Below are 16,719 nucleotides of genomic sequence, written 5' to 3'. Positions count from 1 at the left end.
GGACAGGTGACCCAAACTGACCCAAGGGATGTTCCAGGCCATGTGGCATCATGCTCAGTACATACAGTGGGGAGAAGAAGGAGGTAGGGGGGACATCTGGAGTGATGACATTTGTCATGTGCAGTGCCAAGGAGTCCCTGCTCATGATGAGGTGCTGGAGATAGCTGAACACCTGCCTGCCCACGGGAAGCAGTGAATTAATTCCTTGCCTTCCTTTTCTTGTGTGCATGCTTTTGCTTTCCTATTAAACTGTCTTTATCTCTACACGTGAGCTTTTCAGCTTTTACTTTTCTGGTTCTCTCCCCTATACTGCTGGTGGGGGAGTGAGAGAGCAGCTGAGTGGGGCTTGGCTGCTGGCTGGGGTTAAACCACAACAGAGGTGAACTCTAGCCAAACCTTTGGGTATTCCTTCAGCTGGTTTTGACCATTACAACTACCTTCAGAGCAGACCCTTATGCCACTGCAGTTCACCCCCAGGTTTGTGCAGAAACTGCTGAATGAAGGAAGGAGCCACAGTGGGGACTACTGAACAAATGACTGTTGTGAGGTTAGAAAATACACCTAAATAACTTAAATTTACCTCAGAAGAACAAAATATTCAAAGATCCCATAAGGAACACTGCTGCAAGTCCTGCAGAAGCTCTGCTTTCACAGCACTCTGAGCTGCAGATAATAGAAAGCAAAATAATTAAAAAAAATGTTTTCCACAACAGAGACAAGCTCAGAGTAAGGGACTGCTTGAGGATTGCAATTTACCATCTAATGCAGTTTTCGAAGGACATTCAGCTATAAATTTGAATAAAATACAATGTGCTATCTGAAAATTAAGAATGAAATAATCTGGCAAAGCTTATTAGTGATAACACTGGTAAGTTGTTAAAGTTCAGCTAAACTTTAAAGACATGATGAAGGTGGCTCAGGGGGAGTGTGTACCATTATGCAAAATTAAGCACAAAATTTCAAAGCCAGTAAGTCTGAGTGACAAGTTGGTTAAGTTAATTACAAGCAAAAATGGAGCTCTAAAAATTACAGGGAGCATAAAACTACAGCATTGTTACTTCTAAAAAGAAAAATCAAAGGAATGTAATGATGGTACTTGAAGCGCACGAAGGAATAATGAAGCACAAAAAACTAGGAATATTAAGACTAACAATAAGGGTTTTTTAAATATATTGGAGGCTTGAAAAATGCTAGAGAACATTTAGTTCCATAAATAAGGTGATAGAGTAAGGAAATATTTGCTATTTGGAAAAAGCATTACAGAATAATGCATTCCTTTTTTGCATTTGAATTTCACAAGCAGAATATTCTCGAATGTAAGACCTTAGAGAGCATACTGAGGCCATGAGAAATTCAGAAGGAAGGAAGAACCTAACACTCTTGTTTAATGCTAATAAATATCTGAAACCTTGCTTGAATTAAAATATTGAATCTTAAGCTTGCCTTGCATTTTTCATTGCTTTAAAAAGTGAAACTTCTTTTAGGAGAAAAAGCTTCAGTATAGCTTGCAACAGAATCCTCAATCTAGACAAAAGCTCCTGTTATTTCCATAGCTGCTTGCTGGCACAATGAATATTCAGAAAGCAACCTATTAGGAGCAGTAGTAAATAACCATTTGTTGATCACAGCATTAATCTCAGTGAATCTTGTGAAAGCTCACTGTAAAATCTCTAGACATTCCCTCTTCATAAGCATGCATCGTTCTCTGCATCATTCCTAATCAGTAACTCAGGAATAGAATATAAGGACTGTATCCTTCCCCAAATTACAATTACTTCAGTTTTCCTTATTAGAGTTAGGACAAAAAATACTAAGCCAAACAAAAGTAAAATAAGATAAAACTCTGATTCTTCCTGCTGTTTAGCTTCCTTCAGTGCCTCCTGGGTGCAGTCAGTCACTGCCTGCTCTCAACCATAAACTCCTGGGCTGGCTGCACACCACAGCACAGAGGCAGGGTCAGCTGGCAGGCTCCTGTGCAGGCATGACAGCGTGCCCCAGGGATGGGGGATCCCTGTGATGCAGGGGTGACAAAGCAGCACGTGTGCTCAGTGACATGAGAGCTACTGTCAAACACGCAGACAAACCCAACAGTAGAACAGAAGCTTGCAAGAAGTATTCTCTCCATTTTTTTTTTAATACTAACTATGCCTTTACCATCAAAGACCTTGATGGTTTGGGGTTTTTGGCTTTTCTTCACTTTGTTTCTGTTTGACAATAAGAAATGCTTAGGTGGAATGAATACAGTGCATCTTCCTGAGAACCTAGAAGATAGCAGAATGAAAACCATTGCCACCCCAGGGCTGAGCTGGACAAGAGAGACACTACTTAGACAAGGGGGAAAAACTCATTCAAAAATTGGCAATTGTGCAACTATTGAAAAAGGTCACAGCTTTATGATTTCTTGCTAATGAGCAAGAACACAAGGAGGTAGAGTACGGTGAGTAGCTTGTTAAGAAGAATAAAATGGAAGCAATGCATTTAAAGCAGCAAATGGTTATATGAGTTGCAACAAGCTTTAGTCCATTTCTTTGTACTTGATAAATTAGCTTTTGAAGAGACAGACAGATTAAGTTTCCCTTGATAATTTTTTTTCTCTCTTTTTCCTGAGGGTGAATAGTGCAATTAGTTTTGGTTTGTTTTTCCCTAGCATAAACAGCTAATGAAATAAATTAACATACTCTGAAAAAACAGAGTGAAATAAACCAAACAACCTCAAACTCTAAAGTAGTAAGGGTGTGGGGTAAACACTGTTTGAGTTGCTCCTCAGATGGGATGGCCCTTGGTTCCCTTCTTACCCTATGCAACACTGGGGCTTGTAGTATCAAAAAATGGCTGCTCTCTGAGCCATTAGCAGCTAAAACAGAAGGAGTCAAAAATGGAGGAAACTCAGACAATGAGCCATAAACATTCCCACTTTAATGCAGCAATTCAAAGCTAGTATTCAAGGTGTAAGTGATTCTCCACATGACAAACTATGGAAAAAGTGCAGGATAGTTATGAAATCTACAGGAACATAATCTTTACTACTTTCCTGCTATTTCTGGTCACAGTATCCTTGTAGTTTATCTGGGAGCATGTCATCAAACCCCATGACAAAATTAATCTAATGACCAAAATGCTTGGTCATCTCTTCCTTGTTAGCTCAGCTAGCATGTTAATGCACTGCAGAACAAAAATGCACTATGCTTTGTGCCTCCTCCTCCTCCTCCAGCTTTTACTTCAGCTATCTACCCTAATGCAGAATGGATAAACAGTTTCCTTGCCAAATAGTAGTGGATTAGCCACAGCGGCGGTGACGACAGCGCAGTGTATGGAAGGATAAGACTTACAATAGATATTCCCAAAGCAGTAACGTGAGCTGGGATAAGACAGGAATGAAATGTCATCATCCACATGAACATTTACACACGATGGAAATGATGACTAGTATTTGGATTGAGCAGAAGGGCAAATTCAGCGTCACATCAACTCCCAACAAAGTTCATCTGACCAAGATCATATACGCTGAAATTTTATCCCATAATCCAGTTCTCCATCTTGAATACAGGCTATGTGACTAAAATTTATTATATACAGTAAAACAAAATATTAATACTCTAATAGTCTTACTATAATGCCTATGATAGGAAATACTTTGCTTTTTGTATTCTTCTAGCCTTGGCCTGATCCTGAGACCTACTAAAGGTGTATTTCACATCTACCTGAAAGCCCTGCCAATTTTTATAGCCTCTCAGGAAGGAAAATTAATTGAATTTATAGTTGGGAATAATAAAATAATAAATAATAATAAATAAAACTAGCTAGATTTCAGGATGCCTGGAATAGCTGAAGTGAAATCCACAATTTGCTATGCATTAGATGGAAAAGCATTGTGACATTATATCCATGCTTTTTTGATTTTAAAATTTATGTAATACTTAGAAAATCAAACAGAATAATTTATGACCTGTTCAGTTCTGTGACTTCTGTATATTCACATGACTGTAGTAAAATTGTTTACTACTCTATGAGCTGGAGTATGTTCACCACATTTTATATACAGTAAGAATAACTGAAGCACAAACGTTCATAAGATCTTAAGCCTTCAAGCCAGTTTTCAGTCCCACCACAAATTTTCTATGCATTCCAATGGTGAGTCCAGTTTTCTATTAGAATGCATGAGAAATGGGCACATTGCATAGAAAACTATCGTTTACACTGTAAGAAGCTCTGGCATTGCTGGGACGGCAGCGGAAAAAGCCCTGAGAACTCTGTCCAAGGTGTCAGAAAGATTTTCTGGACAACATGAGACCACTAGTAAGTCTACAAGCATAAAACTTGTACCTTATTAGAAGAGAAAACTGTTTCTTTCCCTGAAATGTCCATTAATTGATATAATCCAAATTATTAAAAAATTCTTTAGGGACTCCTGTGTCATAACATATTACAATATTCCTGAATTAACTGGCACATGGAACACTCTGGTTCACAAAATTTCTTGTGAATCTGGAAAGTTATTAGGAAAAGTTTCTCCAAATGTTTTTGAAGCTTATTATTTACTTCCATTTTTCTTACCATTTTCTACCTTTCTCATTACTGGATGTCCTTCAGCTCCTTTCAGCATGTCACTTATCCTCTCAGTCATTTCTGGGGCTTGTCCCTCCTCTCTCAGACTCCAGCAAGTCTGAAGCTCTCTGGTCATTGCTCTGGTTTCATCACGGCAGCCACATTATCTGCAACAACCATCATTAAAAAGGTTGCTGTACTATCCCTACAGCTTTGTGCAGCAAATGCACTTGGGGAGGGTTTCTGCCACCTCTTGCCAAGATCCTATTGCTTCACTTTCCCCACTGGTTCTCCTGCTTTGTAACTCAGGTTCTGCATTTGTCTCAGGTTCCCTCAGTTTTGCTCTCATTAAGAAGGCATTTGGGCAGCATTCTTTTCCCCTCATGATGGAGAATTTGTTCCAGGTCACTGCTGAGCTGTAGACATTGTCCTTGAATACATAACCTGTAATGAAATTAATGTCTGCCCTGTAAGATACCAAACCTTCCCTGCAGGATTCCCCATCCCAACCCTAATGGCTGCCCAATTACCTGGACGGATCCTGAATAACAGAAGAATGATAAAGGTGTAAAGGAAAGTTTTGAACTGTTCCTTATCTCCCAATATATATGTTTAGTAATATATCTTGGGCAAGCTTCCGCTAACTAAAATTGTTTGGGCTTGGAAAGCTAAAGAACAGCTGTGCTATAAACCCAGCTCTTGATGTTTTCTTACAGATACCAGCTATGCAAATATGCCTTAAGTTCTTAGATATGAATCCAGTTCTTAGATAACAATCTTTCTGTTAAAGAAAAAAATAATAGAAGCACTCAACCTACCAAAAGGTAAGATTATAACTCAGAGGTGTCATATCTTAATTGACAGAAGAAGAATCTGTTTTAAAATAAATACCTGTTTCTAGCTCTCCCCATCTAAACCTATGCTACTGTTCTCTTTTAAGCCCAAATCAAACTGCTGCAATCTTAAAAAAAAAAAAAAAAAAAAAAAAAAGTGAATTTTCTCTCAAATAGTACTTAGTATAAATTAACAAGGGTGCCATTTGAAAAGTAAAACCTATCATGTCTAGAATGCATCCTTCTGGAGAATGTTTGGTTGCACCATTAATAGCATGCAACTATCCTTCTTGATCAGACAATCTATAGAAAACCATCCCAGGACAGCATGAAAAACAGGAAACACTATGCACTGTACTGCTTCAAGTAGTGTGAGAAGACATTAACAAGTCTATGGGGGACATTTCTTGGCTGGAGAGCTCCTTGGAAGAGGAAAGGGCAAGAATTATTCCAAAAGAGATGCATTATTGCTGAACAAACACAAGTGACTGATTTGGAAGGGCAGTTCTTATTGGACTCTGTATGTTGCTCATGTGAGAGGAAATTATACCTAAAGGACAATTCAGAGCAAGAGACTAAACTGGAGGAGCAAAGCCTCGGGATGGTACCTGAGCTGAGATGCAAGGCATCCAGAATATTCTCCCTTCTGTAGTTTAACATCAATCAACACAGTCCTTCATTATTCAGCAATCTCTCCACAGTTCCTCTGAACTGAGTTGACAGGACTTTTGCAAGGGAGCTGAATGTGCAACCTATTGACCAATGTACCTCTATGTTTCTTCTCAGCACTACTGTTAACACGGATGAAACTTTTGCTCTAACTTGTCTCTTCTTTGAGAACACACCTTATATGAACACTCCAAGAATCATGCCAGCAGTAAAGCAATCTCCTCTGCAAATCTACTTACCTTCATCATCTGACTACTGAACAGAGTCCAATCAAGAAAGAGTTATTTCACAATTAGCTGTGCTCAATTTTGCTTTTTAATAATCACTACCTTTCAGAGATCTAAGCTTTGACAGTTCCACGGGCCCCCCAAAAGAAAGGAGAATCACACATGCTGCAGCTGTTTCTCTGCAGCATCTCTCTTCATCTAAAAGTGTTCTGAAGTTAATTTTGATGAGGTTTGAAAGGAGTAGGCTTGTGCTCCATGCTGAAAACGTTTTCAATTTGACAGCTCTGTCTGTGTGGGGGAGGGAGAAAGATCAGTGATATCTTTAAGTTATGCAATAAAAAGTTAGCTGTCTTCTTTGAATGCAGATTTCTATTGAAGTTTTAAATAGACCTATTCACTAAGAAAAGTACTGAAAAGGTGGTTAACATAAGTAAGCTGAAGCAACCTGCTGCTGCTCCTGTGAATAAAGCTGACCTTCTGGAGAAGTGGCAGAGGCTGTCGACCTTGTTTTTCTCCCTTGCACCAGCCACTGTGTATCCTTACACGAGTATCGTGTTTCCAGGCAAACGGCCAACTTTTGCGTATGGCAGTACACAGTAGTACACAGCGCCAGCATTCCCTAAAATGAAACTTGCTTGCTTTCATAAAGACTTGGAGGACTCAAGCTTATGCTAAACTTTGCACTGACCAAAACTTTCCCAAGGGAAGGACAAAAGATTCCTAGGATCTACAAGGAAAAAAACATCAATGATTTTGCAACACATTCCAGAAATCTCAGGCTGCAAAATTTTTGATGCTGTAACTCTAGAAGCTGTTCTGTGGAAAGAGCCATCTTTACCTTCTTTCACATACTGTTATGCCTCTATTTCAGGGTTGTAAGGAGAAGGGAAGGTATGCTTCTAACACATTAAAGAAAACCAGCCGAAGAGAATCCTGAAAAGATCACAAGTTTAAATTCCTTCTTTTTGACCTTTTCTCATAATCCAGTAAATTGTCTTCCCTTTACAGTAAGGCACTACTCCTTCAAGCAGTTTTCTTTTTCCCTTCCAAAGGTTTAGAATATAGAGCTTTTACTCCAGAAAGCAATGGGACTCTCACTACATTAATTATGTCAATCCCATCAATGTCAAATCAACACCTGAATCCTTCACATGAATGATTTTTACCTGCATTGTGCTTCAGTGAAGCAGCTATGTCTGTCACATTTCACAGGTAAGAGTTTCAAGATTATGTGATTCACCAAAATCACAGGTGAAGTTTGTGGTGGAGGTGCTGCACCTGACCTTCAAGTCCAACCCTTCTCCTTTTCTAGCAATATATATCTAAGACCTCATCTTTCTTTCTATTCTTCTCTACAGTCCACTGAGATGGTCTCCTTTTCTTCCCTGCTAGAAAAAGGTCCAAACAGGTAGTAATGACAGCTTCTACTCCAGCAGTAGACTGTAGATCCAGGGAGGTGTCTGGCAATTTTCCCCATCACATCTGCTTACCCACACAAAGGGAAGTCGAGGAAGAGCTGCAGAAGCCTCAGTTTCCTATAGCAGCTTTCCTTTTCCTGGGTCCCTTGGAAGCAGTAAAGAGGTCACTGCACTACAAGCAAGTCAGAGGAATTGCCTGGAGCCTGCTTCCCACAGACAGAGTTCCAAAGGAGCTGGCCAGAGCCTATACCAGACAGTAGCCCAGAGGCTAAGGAGAACACACACAGCCTTAGCTCAAACATTCCACCTTGGTAAACCCATGGTAAACCAATAAAGAAATAGGTCCAAGAATGTCTCACTGCGGTGATCACCCTGGATCTTTACCAAAGCATTCAACACTATGAATGTAATCAGGATATTAATTGATAGACTTGTGGGAGGACAACATTTTACCCTCATCACATTTACTGCAGGTCTAGCAGAATAAGAAAAGAGACATTTGCAGGAGAATAAAATATTGTCTTTCATAACAAAGAACAATATATTTTAAGGCTTTAAAAAATTATATTACTTCTACACGTCAATCTTTCAGATATTTTTTCTGTAACAGATATCTATTTTAAATGAAGTAATTTCATTTCAAAAATGATTGCATTGTGCAGTTACTTCTTTTTCTTCCCTTCCTTTTCTTTTGGGCCTTTATCCTATAGTTAAATAATGTGCTGCACTAACCACATTATAATAAGAGTTGAAGTGTAATATTTCTTTGCATTTATTTGTTAGAATACTACTTCTGTACCCTGAAGCTATAGTCTTTCTTCTTGCTTACTAATCAACACCTTTGATACCTTCTGTCTTCAGCAATATTATGGCCCAAATTTCCAATGTCTGACAAAAGCAGAAAAGCACTGAAGAACCCCCAGATGCATCACAGCTCCAATACCAGAACGATCTGCAATTATTTAAAAGTTACCAATTTACACCACATTATTTTGTGAGTAAAAATAAGCAGTATTTTTAATGTGGAAATAATGATACACAGAAATCTGAGCGACACAACATAATTTCCAAGTTGTGCCTTAATGAGTAGGGGTTGGACCAGTCATCCTTCAGGGGTCCTTTAATATTGCAATTTCAATAATGAGTATTTCACCTGAATGAGCAATAAATACTACAGATTTTTCAGGTTTTCTCAGTTTAGGGGTCTTCTTTTGCTACTTAGAAAAACATTTGGGGAGGGAGAATGTTTCCTTTAAATTACCCAGTCTAATAGTCCTCTAACCACCACCTGTCCCTGTCAGAAAACATTAAAACAATCCACCAGTTTCTAGAAAGAAGAATTAAAATTCTTGAAAGCATCCAAGATACATTTTTAATTCATTTATGCCCCTCCAAGAAACTTCTGAAATACAGTGCAGTAGAAGTAGAGCTGTTTACAGTATGCCTTGCTTGCCTTGCCTTCATGGATCTGCTCTACCAGCAAGTAACTTCACAACATATATCTAAATAAATGCAAATATAAAATATATCAATTCATCATATAAACCCATTGCTCTAGTTTGATGTCTTCTGTTAAGTTTTTCTAACATCCAGAGAGATAAAATTTCAAAGGCTGTGCCAAATTATCACATCACCTACAAAACTTAGCAAAAGATTTCACAGTATGTAAATGAGCAGTAAAGAAGAAAGGCAACAAATACAGGCTGGATGAAAAAAGTATACACTGATTATTAACGGAAAGCAAAGTAATTCAGCTTTCACTGAATTCTAGAAATAATGATAAAACTGCCCTCAGAAAGGATAAGCCCCTTCTTATGGCTCAGATATAGTTAACACTGACAATACCTAAGCTGTCAGTATTAGTGGAGGAAGAAGATACCAAAACCATCTGGAAACAGACTAAGCTGCAATAATTAACTTGGACTGATGATGATTAGTAGCTGAAGGAGAGAAAATTTTTATTTCCTAGATCTATGAGTCCAGATAGTTAAAAATCTAATTAAGACATCAGTTTTCTGTTCAGAAAGTACTTGCAGATAAAACATCAAATTTTAAACCAGATATAGAAGTACATTTCCTTATACTATACCAGTCTGTTGAAGTACAAAAACCTAACTGAAAGAAGACCACAACCTGCTTTTCTGAAACTCCATGTATTCATCTGCAACATGAGAGATAAATGATCTTCAGTAACATCAGTCAGTCCAATCCACTTGATCTCATTTAGGCAAGCACCTTTGGCAGCTTCTATTGTCCAATGGTCCAGAAAGTGACTGCATAAAAATACTGTGTAAAATTACATCTTCTTCTTGCATATGCTCATACTCAAAATTAATCTGTTTTACTGTCAGAAAGCAAGTTCCTTCCAACCTATGATTCTACACCTAGAAGGCATACAAAAGCATTTTTATGCTGCTTTGTGCATTGAGAATAGCACCAAGTAATTACACAATTACCTAACACCCATATCCATATATTTAATGCTGAATATGCTACATAACTAGAAAGTCTAGCTGGGAGCTATTTTCAAAGAGGAACAGGTCTGTAAACATCAGGGGTAGCTCACAAATAATTTTTGGAAATCCAAATCCAAAGAGGGGAAAAAATCCCATATTCTATGAATACAATTCAAAGAAGAACCCCTAAAAAATGTATTTTCAGAATTTAGTAATACTTTAAAAGCATCAGGAAATTTTTCTTCATGACTTACAAAGTCTAATAAAAGAAAATGCATTTTAAAATCCTGAATCTGCATTTCCTTATTTCCATGCCAAAGCATGCTATTAAATCAATTTAAGGTACAATTAAATTAATTGTGTGTTGATTTAACAATAAACTTTGGGATATTCAGTTGTACCTCCTACATACAGAAAATTGTGTTGCATAGGTAGTTTTATTCCAGAAATATATATTTAGAGCTAGTTCTGGAAATATAACAAACAAACTATGAAAGAAATAAGTATTTATCTAACCAGGACTAAAAGTTTCTTCATGTGGGGAAAAAAAGCCTTTTGCTTAACCCCTGTTCTAATGACAATTACAAAATAAAATCTGAGAAAAATGTATTCAGTGGCACATAGGCTCTGACGAGATAATACCACATCTCCAAATGTCATTCTTTTCAACCTATTTGCAAAATGAGGTGGGATTTTGAGTTCTTCTTTAAAAGTTCAGTACCTTCTTATAAGCAAAGTAAAAAAAAAAAAAAAAAGAAAGAGAAAAAGAAAAAAAAAAACAAAAAACAAACCCCACAACTTTTATTAAGCCAGTGCAACTGAGCTACAAAGAAACATGATGGAATAAAAAATATAAACAATACTATTGAACATTACTTCCTTCCTTTTCTGTTCAAAAGTCTTTATGATGAGATTACATAAAAGCTGTACTTTAAAAACTCAGAGAAGGGCTTTAATCAATCTCTTTATACCTTTGACAGGTTTGAATATAACTTTCTTCAACCATGCAGCCCCTTCAAATCAGCCTTCCAAGCAGATTTCTACTGCCTACACCCTCCAACTAGGCCTCTACTAAAAATAGAAAAAAACCCCAAAAATCTAGTGTTTCTGAGGTAAAAAAAATAATAGAGAATTAGAAATAAATATAAAATAAAAATGTGGCTTTTATACATCATGGAACAGCTCACTGATATTCTCAGCCTCTAAAAGTAAAAGTCCCACCTGCAGTTCCTTCTGTAAGCACTATATGCTATAACTGCATCTACATATGTACCAGACTCAAAATCAAGATGTTTGGATGTTTTCAAGTGACTCCACCAGCTGATTTTTTCATTTCCTGACCATCTTCTCTCCTGCAACATGCTGTCATGTATATTCACATTTTCCCCTTTCTCAAATGAAATAGTCATATTTCAGAGCAATCCCCTGTCCAGGGAAGTTTACTGACAAGTTCCTCAAATAATTTCTAACTTGCTATATACCTATGATTAAAACAATATATTTATTAAAACTTTCATGTAATTCTTCTGAAACAACAAAGAAGAATTTAATCAAGGAGTCACTATGTCAGACTGAGACAAATTTTGTACTTGGTTATTTTGTTATTAGCCACTCTTTATAAACAATTTGGGAAACTAGCTTTCCTTTGGAAAAAGCCAATGATTCCCTCTAAGCAGCATGTAACCAGACTGCTGCTACAAAACATGTAGTAAGCATTCATAAGCTCTCTGCTCCAGAGGTATTAAACATGTTGTTCAGTACCTGGGAATGGTCACCTATGCAGGTCCAGATCTCTTTAGGACACTGAAATCCACTCCATAAATGGAATTCCCAAAGACTCTCATGCTTGTTAAAAAATGTGATACTTAAAAATGACAGCTTTGGAGAGAATAACCTTTTCAGAGACGCTGGGAAATAGATGAACAGATAAATTTTTTGCATAAGTTAGCCTTACCTCTTTACATTGCAGTGCATGGATCAGTTTACAATTACATTGTCTTACTACATTTGGACAAAGAGCTTAGTCTTGGTCCACATTACAGAACTCCATCCCTACAATTAAATACTATATTCTGATATTATATGCTTCTCTTATATTCTCAGGTTATACAAATTCTCAGACTTTAACAACTTTAAATTTCTGAATTCTTGTCACAGAGCCAAATGTCACTGAACATTGCTTTCCTATTTTGTATGAATTTGACTCTAAGCTTTCATCTGAGTTTCAGTCAGAAGTATCAGATCCTTAAAGATATAAAAATTATCTTGTTATCAATATTCAAGCAATCATGGTATAAAATCCAGAAGAAAGACTAAATGCTTTCATTAACCATACTGCCATCAAATTTCTTCTACTGAGCAATGAGTGGGGAAAGGCAATACAAGTACTGATACAGTACTTGTTTCCTACATTAGGCATATTCTCATATTCCCAATCAGATGGATTGGCTCTGCCATCTCATTTTTATAATTACTAAAGAAAGATGCTCCTAAATAATTCCATATCATATATATTTTCTTCGTCTGACATTCACTATTAACCAGAATTTTCAGGCATTTGCTTCCAGTTATTGCTTCCTTTCCAGAAAAATACAGTAAGCATGTGAGAGAGAGAAAACATTTATACTAGAGAGCAAAAAATGACTGGAAAACTAGAGAAAATAATTTTAGCTTACAAGTAAAGAATACTAATGATACTCTATAAGCATTAACTTATTTGATTCTCTCCTGCTTCTACCAAGCTTCTGGCACCTCTGTGCATGTCCCAGTAAAATCTACAACAAATTTGGCAGCATTTTATTCTCTTGGTGCAGGAGTTTTTCCTACTAGGAAACTGAAGATAGAAACATTTTACAGTTACCTTGTCTGCATTTAGTGAAAATTAAATGCTTCATTCTAATAAACACTGAATTTTGAATTCATTACGCATTCCTTCTAAGTTTTAGTATTATGAAATATTTCAGGCAGCATTTCATCAAAACAAAAGCCAAAGGATAAAACAAGACAATAAAAAACAGGGCACATTTTCACCAGAATTTTCAAATCATCTTATTTTTCACAGAAAATAGATATTTGGAATTAGCAAATTATATAGCAAAGACCAACTGTATTTACAGAACTGAAAATTCAATCTTAGTCTTAAATTTTCACAACTAAGACAGATTTGCAGTACAAAATACTGCAAATACATGTGGAGGACCATGTAATGACTGCAAGCCAGTTCTGAATGTCTTTCTGAAGACCTGAAGAAGCAGAAATGGAAGTTACTAACTTGGGTCAAGAGTCACTAAATTCTATCTTTGTCTTACTGCAAAAAATTGGATTAAGGTACCACCTCCTCTATTTAGTGTTAACAATGAGGGATGACAGTACAAATATTTCCCTGTATTTACAGATGAGTCACACATCAGGAGAAGAAATACATAAAAAACTGGTGAAGACTCCAAGAAATAGTTTTGAACTGTGCATGGAGCTACAGGCCAGTTTGAGGGGGCCCACCAAAGCAAGTCATGAAAAGGTTGCTTCAAATACCATGGTAGAAGAATATGAAGCTCTACTTGAATAACCATAGTGGTCAAAAATAAAAATATTTGAAAACCACCGATTATAGCTATAGTAATCAGATGCACATTTCTCCATGAAACTACATAACCCTCATGCTTTTATAGCTCAGAGATCTAGGTTCAACCAGGTTCAACAGCTCTGCTCCCACGTTATACCAATGCTGCAGCCACCCATTTAGCTCAGAAGAGCTACATGGCTGTGTTGTGTTGTTCCCCGAGAGTTTTTCCAGGTATGACTGATGTACACTTTCATTAGAATATATAAATATGCTGTTTCATTTCCCCACCCAGAAGAAAAAGAAAGCTTTGAACTAGGTAGTTGTACAGCTAATACTTTACCATGGGAATAAGTTGTCCAGAGGATTGTGCAGTCACTGGACAGAGCCTGGAACAACCTGGTCTCATTTCAGGGCTGATCCTGCTTTGACCTGGAAGCTGGACTAGGGACATACTGAAGTCCCTTCCCATTGAAGTATCCTATGATGCTACAAAAAGGTATCAAAGACATGTAGTCAGCTGTTATTTCACTTCATTTACTCCATTCAGGTTCCTCTAGCTTTGCTTTGCTATTTACTTGGTTTTCCACTTATAATTTGTTCTGAGGCTTTACAGAACATTCAAGCCATAATTGCATGTGTTTCTACAGAAATATAAGGGTTTCCAAAATGCTGTTTGGGTTTGGGGTTTTTTTTTCATTGTTTTTAAAGAATGAGACAGAAAGCCTCGTGGAAATTCTTGCTTTTAGGAAGTCTTCAGAAAAGTCAGGGTATCAAAAATCTTGAAGAAGAAATCTCTGCAGCAGGTAAAATATTCCTGCTGAGAAATCTAGAGGCAGGTTGCATCTCATCCCTATGATTACATCTATACTGCTTTTCAGAACAGGCTAAAACTTCCACCAAAATAAATTGCTGGGAAATTTGTTTGCAAATTGATTTCAAAAGTTCAATGAAAACAAAAACAGAATAGCAGGCTTCTATGTATTTATTGTCCCTGCTCCTTCCTACCCTTTCAAGCTTTAGACTGAAGGAGCAACTTCTTAGTTATTAAAGAATTTGATACTGCTAAGGAAGGAACACTTACAACTGAAATATAGCATCAGAACCAGGCAACTACATAAACACTTACCAGAAATCCTTGTACTTTAACTACCTCACCCTGCACTTAGGGGACAAAAGATTCAAGGAGCTATTCTGTTTGTTTGCCATCTATTAGAGAATGAATAACAGCCTTCTAAAAATGTTGGTGATTTGCTAAATGTCCCTGTGAAGCACAAAAGCCTGCTGTCCATTTTGCAAGCCCAGTAGAAAAGGCACAAGCTGCCATTTTGCAGCACTCTGATTTCACAGCCTTCTCAGAAGTCTAAATTTCTTTGTGCCTTTTATCTGCATAAGCTTTATTTGCTTTGTCCTTTCAGAGGCCACCTAAAGGTACCATTTCATCTTGAGGCAGCTTGTGGGTCTGTATTTCTTCATCTGATAATATACCCACATATTTCCCTCTATACTTAGTGGTCAAGCAGCTTGCTGAACTAGTTTTAATGTGTTATATTCAGTCTGTTTATTTATTGCATTTCTATCCAAATTTCTCTCTGATGCATTGTAAGCAGGTCTGGTTGCTTTACACACCTGAACTTTGGCTGCACAGCCCTACAGCTCTCTCACTTACTCACCTGCTGCAGAAGCACATTCTGTACTGCTGTTGCAGCATGCTCACCTCGCTTCTTTTGGACTGCTATGCAGTAAAACTTCAGTCTGCTGGTTGTTAAAACAGGTTGTACTTCACAGCATGGACTGTCTCACCTACTTCCTGCAGTATCCTATTTGCTATTTTACTTGGTAGTGGCATTGGCATGTATTTTTTTCTACTTCTGCTTTTTTCCCTTTTTTTTTCTTTTTTAAACGTTAGCAGTGATGGGAGTGTTGGAACGGCAGTTCTGAGAGAGCTAAAGCAATAACCAAGTACCATTTTCCTTCCACTGCTCCTTTCCAGCACCTTGTGGTTCCCCGAGCAGCTTCACTGGGGAGAAGAGGATGTGACTGCAGCTCCAGTTGCATCTCTCACCCCTCCCATAACTGAGACGGACCAAGGGGACTCAAGGGGCCACAATACTTCTCCTGCTGAGGAAGGGCTCACCAGGACTGGATTAAGCAAGAAACACCTTAGTTACAAACAGCCAAAGCACCTTGGTGTGGCAGCAACATTCAGTGACAGTTTCCTAGGCCAGATTCAGAAATTAAGCCACCTGTGACTGGAGAAGCAGGAGTCAGAGATCAGCCCCCATGTTCCCTCCCTGGCTCCACAAGCTGTACGCCATCCTATTCTTCGTACTGCCACTTGGCTCACAGAAAAGGAAAACCAAAGCTCTTCCCTCGCTCCCTCTCCTGACTCAATAAAAATTGTCTTCTCCACTCCAGGAGGCAACTTGAGCAAACTGGAGGGACTCGGGCAGTGGCAAAAACCTTGCTAAGCATGTGGCCCTAACCCGAAGGAAACATATTGGGTCACATTGGAGGTTACTGACTGGGATTTTTACATTACAAGGAGCTATAATTTGAAGCTTTCTACTTCGATAATTATAATACCTTCTCTGCCCTACCCTCACACTCTTTTGAACACAGGACTAGCCCCCAAAACCCCGTTTCCACAGATGAGTGTTTTCTGTTTCCTTCAGCGGCCGAAGGCAATTGCGGATGCACAGCTGGGCGAGGAAGGTGGTGTCGGCTTACGTCTAAACCCGCACTCCAGATTCAATCAGAGCTAGCTGGTGGCACTTGAGCCGCGTCTCCGGGAGCCTGCCCACTTCGGTGGAACCTGAGACAGGGCAAGGACGCGTTCGTGGGGCCGCCAATCGATGCAGAGAGCTAGAGGCCGGGGCTCGGGGAGGGGAGAGAGGCACCTCACACAAACAAAAGGTGCGTGCTGACGTTAATCTCCGCTAACGAAGCCTGCACAGAGCCCGTGCTCTGAGTCACCCGGCGCAGCGGCGAGCCGAGAGAAAGCTCATGAAT

General features: G+C 38.3%; 1 protein-coding gene across 3 annotated transcripts in view; it reads right to left on the bottom strand.

Moving 5' to 3' along the window:
- The window catches only part of PDE10A (phosphodiesterase 10A), a 336,966-nt gene that overhangs the window by 246,330 nt on the left and 73,917 nt on the right, over positions 1–16,719 (bottom strand). The window contains exon 1 of one of the 3 annotated variants that reach the window (XM_079297642.1): positions 581–668. The exons of the other annotated variants lie outside the window; for them this stretch is intronic. The gene's annotated coding sequence lies outside the window, so the exon portion shown is untranslated. Of the gene's footprint in view, positions 1–580; positions 669–16,719 lie in introns of those variants that run through there. 3 annotated transcript variants of the gene reach the window in all.

The sequence above is a fragment of the Erithacus rubecula genome, assembly GCF_903797595.1.
Source record: "Erithacus rubecula genome assembly, chromosome: 2".
NCBI classification, from domain to species: domain Eukaryota; kingdom Metazoa; phylum Chordata; class Aves; order Passeriformes; family Muscicapidae; genus Erithacus; species Erithacus rubecula.
This window is presented reverse-complemented; position numbering and strand designations above follow the sequence as displayed.